Genomic DNA, 6,801 nt, shown 5'->3' with positions numbered 1-6,801 from the left:
GAAAAATTGGATTCTCAGAGAGTTTGATATAACTCTGATTATCACAGTAGATCATGGTTGGATCCATCCTCTGACCAAACAATCCAACTAGAATCTTCCGCATCCAGATGGCCTCACATGCAGCCTGACTAGCAGCCATGTATTCAGCCTCTGCTAAGCTAAGTGCAACTGATCTCTGTTTCCTACTGTACCAGGAAACTGCAGCTGAACCAAGGTTGAAGATTCCTTTAGAAGTGCTCTTCCGGTCTGATGGATTCCCTGCCCAATTTGCATTTGTGAAGCCCTGAAGCTTCACTCCCTCTGTCTGTCTATACCACAATTCGAACTGAGATGTGCCTCTAAGGTATCTCAGCACATGCTTCGCTGCCTTCCAAAACAGCTTGGTAGGTTGAACCATAGCTTGACTCAGCTGGTTCACTGCAAAGCATAAGTTGGGTTGTGTGTTCACTAGATACATAAGTGAACCCACCAGCTACCGATAAACAATAGTAGCTACTACCTCACCTGAAGTAGCATCCTCCTTCCTCGAGTTCCCAACTAGAAGAGTTTGCATGGGCTTGCACTTCTCCATGTGAAAGAACCTAAGTATCTCATTGGCATACTTGCCTTGAGACACAAATAATTCACCATCTTTCTGCCACACCTCCATGCCTAGAAAGTAGCGCATAAGACCCATGTCTTTCATTTCGAACTCTCTTGCAAGGTCCTCCTTGCAAGACTGTATCAGTTGATCATCACCTATCAAAATTAGATCATCGACATAAAGAACAATGATCAATGGTTTACCTTCTACCATGATGTGGTAAAGGTTCGCATCTGCTTCACTCTTGGTGAAGCCCAACCCAGTGAAATAGTTGTTGATCCTGGTGTACCAAGCACGAGGTGCTTGCTTCAGCCCATACAAAGCCCTCTTGAGTCGGCACACATGTGACTCATGATCGAAGGTCTCAAAACCCTCTGATTGCTCAATGTACACCTCCTCCTCAATCTTCCCATTGAGGAATGTTGTCTTCATGTCCATCTGATTGATCTTCTAACCCATCTGAGCTAATAGTGCCAACATCGATATGATAGATGAGTACCTTGCTACAGGAGCAAAGGTCTCATCGTAGTCAATCCCCTCGACCTGTGAGAAACCTTGGGCAACAAACCTTGCCTTATGTTTCTCAACACTACCATCAGCTGCCTGCTTTACTTTGTAAAGCCATATGGAACTCACCACTGACTTGCCCTGAGGTCTTGGGACAACATCCCACATACTGTTCTAAATGATAGAGTCATACTCTTTTATCATTGCATCAACCCAAACTAGTTTCTACACTGCCTCCTCGAATGAAGAAGGTTTGGTATCTACACACTCCCTAACCAGGGCCATGTACCCAGTGTATCGCTCGGGCGACCTCCTCTGTCTGCATTGAGAAGATGGTTGTCCCACATTCTCTCACGCATCCAACATCAACCTGTCAGCTTCCCTTGAGCATTTTCGCCTATCTCTAGAAGTCTCAGCATGAGTGGATGTCTCCACTCCCGGATCCTTTGCATGTGGTTGCTCTGCATCAATCTGAGGCTCCTCCTCCTTAGGAACTAAAAGTTCCTCCTCTGCATGCAACTTGATCTCCCTCTCAAGTGATAATCGCATGGATTTTTGCTCGTCGAACTTCAGATCCCTACATACCACTGTCCTCTGATTGGTAGGCAGGTACACCCGATAGTTGTGGGGTGTATCCGTGTACCCCACAAGTATTCCCAACTCAACTATTGGATCTAGCTTCTTCCAAGCATCTTTGGTCACATGAAAGTAAATTGATGATCCAAAGATTCAGAAGTGACTCACATCTAGTTGCTTCCCAGAAAAGGCCTCCATAGGTGTCTTCATTCCCAGTATACGGTGTGGGCTTCTGTTATGCAAGTATAGTGCTATATTGCATGCCTCAGCCCACAAATGCAATGGTAGGCTTTGGTCATGCAACATCGCTCAAGCTGCTCCCATAATCAATCTATTCTTCCTTTCGGCCACCCCATTCTGTTGTGGGTTATGGGGTGCCGTCAATTCCTGTTTAATTCCTTCTGCAGTGCAGAAGTCTTTAAACTGTTGGGAGACATACTCTCCACCATTGTCACTACACAAGGCTTTTATTTTCTTTCCAGATTCTTTCTCTGCCAAGGCTTTAAACTCACAAAACCTCAAGAAGGTCTGATCCTTCTTTTGCATAAAGTAGATCCAGCATCTACGAGAAAAATCATCAATAAAAATAACATAGTACCTTTGTTTAGCGGTGGAGGCTATAGAGAAGGGTCCACAAACATCTGAGTGAACTCACTCTAGGATTGCTCTAGCTCTACTGTCTCGATCCGGAAAGGAATATTTTGCATACTTACCCAAGGTACAACCTTTGCATGTATTCGTCTGCTCCAGTTTTCCCTTGGGTAGTCCAGTAGAAATATGCTGCATGATCTTCAGGGCTCCATGGTGCAAGTGGCCTAGTCTTCTATGCCATAGCTCGCCAACATCTTGGCTCTGCACCATCTCAGCTTTGGAACTCAATGCAGCACAATCATCTACCTCCAGCTTGTAGAGATTCTTTACTCGAATCCCAATTCACTTGGTCTGTCCAGTACCGATATGCCTTAGGAATACCTTTCCTTTACTAAAGACTACATCATAGCCTTTATCTTCTAGCATAGTGATAGACACAAGATTCTTCTTCAGACCTGGTACATACTTTACATTAGTCAGGGTGAGGGGAGCTCCATGCTCCCTCTGAAACACAACCGTACCTTCACCTGAAACATGGTACTTTCCATCATCGCCCATCTCGATCCGCATCTGGAGATCCTTCTCCTCCAAGGTACTGAAAAGATTCTTGTCACCTGACATGTGGAATGAAGCTCCACTGTCCAAGTACCACACACATCCCACCATGGATGAAACCATGCATGCGATAAGAGAGAAATCCAACTCAAACTGTGAGGCCAGTGCCTCACCATCAGATCCCTTCAAGGATCCCTTCTTTGATTTCTTCTGTGGACAATTCGTAGCATAATGGCCCACTTCATGAAAATGAAAGCATTGCACTTTCGATTTGTCAAACTTCTTCCCACCATGGGAAGAACCAGATTTGGGATGGGACACCTTCCCTTTCCCTTTCCTCACCTTATTCGCTAAGGCTATATTTTACTCATCATCTTGCTTTTATGAGGATCCACCTCTGGTGCTTCTTCTTATTTCCTCTTGCATCAGATCCGATCAAAGTTGCTCCCAATCTTGTAGTCTTTCTCTTCCATTAACCTAGTCTTGGTAGCTATGCCAGCTCTTAGGAAGACCGAGGAGTGCAAGACTCACCATGTCATCATCAGCGGTCGTGATCCATACACTTCTAAGCTCATCCCTGCAGGTGGTGAGCTTGTTCAGATATGTAGAGATCGTGTCGCCCTTTTCACACTTGATTTTCCGAAGCTTGTCTTTCAGCGCCAACTTCCTCTGATCACTGCTATTCTGATATAGATCTTTCAATGTTTTCCACATCGAAAATGGTGTCTCCTTCCCATGGAGACTCGAGACTATGTGGTCTCGAACTCCCTCCAAAAGGATTCTCCTTGCTCTAGCCACACATTTCTTCCATTCCGCCAATTCAGTAGCATCAGTCAGCTTGGGGAATTCTTGATCAATGAAGTCCTTTAGACCGTTATCCTCTAATACTGCTTCCATGTGATCCTTCCAGGCTATATAATTTGAGCTGCCATCAAGGGCATACTCGAGTCTTAAACCATTGAACGCCATTGGTGAAATTGAGATGTGATAAGAAATCGATTTCTATATTCAGGAACCTCAAACTTCGAACTTCTCCTTCTTGTATATTGTTCTTCGCCTTTGATCACCTTTGCTCCGATACCATGTAGAAATTCCCACTGTAGATCAACAAATTATGCAATATACTAAAGCAAAATACAAGATCTACTTCTACAACAAACTTCGAGGAAGATTAATCGAATATGAGCAAAATCAATGAGAACACATATAACTGAGAATGAAAAATCAATCACACATAACACAGAAGAAATACCCTGGGGAAAGCCTCAGCCTAAAACCCTAATCTCTGTATTATCATACAAGTGGAAATATGTTCAAGTTACAAAAAGAATCAGTGCTCAAGCTATCCTGCTCTCTTTGCAATCAAACAATATAGCTCACAAACTGAGTAGACACTAGATATGCCTTCCCTCAGCCCTCCAAGCCTCCTATTTCCTTGCGCAGTTTTTCTTGGGGTCCAATGATGTCACACGTATGAATTGGCCTCATCACACTCACTAAATTGAAGAAGTAACTACGCAATCTCCAAGGAATGAATTCCTTCTACATGCAAGAGATATTCACAATGGAATATTCCTGCAACTAATAGTGTCCCTCCATCTGATCTCAACTGGGTCTCTGTTTGAACTGACATGCATAAGTTATTTATGAGAGAATATTCAATTATCTGAAGTGCAGCAGTTAAATGCATGCATGCATTAACTAACTGAACTCACAATTAATTCAACAAACTGTTTGAATTAATCTAATTGGACTTGACTCAGTTAATTGAGCCAACTAATTACAACTCAATATTACAACTCATCCTTATCTCTTTAACTGATGGATAAATTCCTCAATCAATGGAGAAACTTTTGCATGTCCCCACATAGACTTCATGTTTGATTTTCTACAACTAATTAACTCATGGTGAATTAATTAATTATTTTACAAATAGCTGCTAAGATCAAATTGGAATTTTTACTTCTCTACTTTAGTTCAGGGACTCACTAAAATAGGAAGGTATCCCAAAATGCTATATATAGCAGTACTAAATTTAGCACTTCTATATTTAGCATTTCTTGCTGTTATTTTCAACAGTTAGGTGGTGTTGTGGTGCAAAATTCTCATAGACCCAAGATTTGAAATGTAGTGGCCAACAAAGACCTACTTAGCATTGGCCCTTTCAGAAACACCCACAAAGTGAGTGAAGTCTCACTCGAGACACTAATGGGTGACTTTCGGAACTAGTTTTCTACGATCTGACAGGACTATCTTATGACTCATGTTGCACAACCTCTAGCTCACACATGCTTCACTATCAACCTATACTATGCACCATGCAGGGCGTTAAGCCTTCCAACCCATCAAACAACATAAGAGCCTGACACAAGCATGCATGGAAAATAACAACAGGTGATAGATCCAGACATTAAGGGTTAACTCAACACCAGACTGAGATTCATCTGCTTACAAATAGACTACATCAGTTATTATTTTACCCCTCCCCTGAAAGTTATTTCGCTCTCCAGACATACTCATATTTGTTTAGAACATGAAACCATTACTTTTGCATGCAATGGTACCATTAAACGTGGTTATTGTGAGTAATCATATCATTAAACACAATAAGAAACATTCAACTTAAGAACCACATAGGAATTCAATACATTCTCATCAGGATACAACATACAGAAAAACACAAAAAATAGATTAAACAATGCATCTGACCACTGGATTATATTCACATTGCTATAAGAGGCATTATGCCCAGAGTTACATCCATGAAATAAACAGGCTCATCGACCCTACATAATAACACTTTGCATTGATAGGAAACAAACCATGAACCTAATCCATAATGACCAAACTCATATGAAAGTAAACATGTTGATTATAGTAAGGTTTCCTAGTAGCGATAGACTCAAACATATACCCTAGACTAAAAAAGAAACAAATAAAAACATCTGACAGAAATTTTACAGCTTGGTCTCTCCTTTCTGTGTTCGTCCTACACTCAACATCCTGCAACTAGTATCAACAGTCCAATGACCAACAACCAACCCTCACTCTATCCTCAGTGGCCCTTCTTATCTTCATCTAGAAACCTCTCGAACCCTCTCAGTCTCTCACTTTATCACTCCAGTTGTCCTGAAATCCATCAGGATATTTTATCATCCCTATTGAGTTGTCCCATGCGTATCCTTAGTCATTCAAAATATCCTTCCTACTAGTCGACTCCACTCTGCCCTTTCTCCTCCTTCTGCAAAATATCTCCATCTTCCTACTTGCCATGATCTCCTTGGTCGGATCCACCCTCTGCCAAATAGTAACTGCCAATATTCCTTTACACATGCCTTCCATCCTTGGGTGCCACTATCATCCTCCTATGTGACATCCATCTACGGCATGCTCTGCCTACTATGTAAACCCTATTATGTGCCCCACCTCAACCTTTTGCACTCCTTATCCCTTCTACATGGTCCTGAACTTACAAAAAAATTTCAAAAACTTTCTAGGCTCCAATAGGCCCCCAACACAAAAATGTGGCTCTTCCTCGAGCCACTCAGTCCTTCTCCTATCCACATGGATTCAAAACCTCAATCATTACCGAGTTTGATTTCTTGCTTCTGGTACAATTATTGTGGTTGTAATGAGGGACACTTGTCATCCTGAAGCTCCTCCAACAAGCTAAGAAGCGAGTGCTACACAAGGGGGCTTCACTCAATGAACCTCTGACATATCATGTGCGTTCATGGCATATTAAACAATACCCTTAATTTGACTACATATTGGAAAATACCTCTAAAATCACATTATTTAATCCCCTACAAATACAAACACAATATGCCTTCCCAATTTAAAAGACCCCTACTTTCTCTAGATATTGTAGGTATCCATTTTTTCATTAACATTTTTTATACCCCTTTATATTTTTTCATTAACTTTGATCTCCATTTTTTATACTTGCCAATATAAAAACCCTTTACCCACTATATATCCCCCAATAT

The sequence above is a fragment of the Pinus tabuliformis genome, chromosome 1_1 (genome assembly GCF_031772625.1).
Source record: "Pinus tabuliformis cultivar Carrire ecotype Pingquan chromosome 1_1, CPIR1, whole genome shotgun sequence".
NCBI lineage: Eukaryota > Viridiplantae > Streptophyta > Pinopsida > Pinales > Pinaceae > Pinus > Pinus tabuliformis.
The sequence above is the reverse complement of the archived record's forward strand: the minus strand, read 5'-3'. Positions refer to the sequence as shown.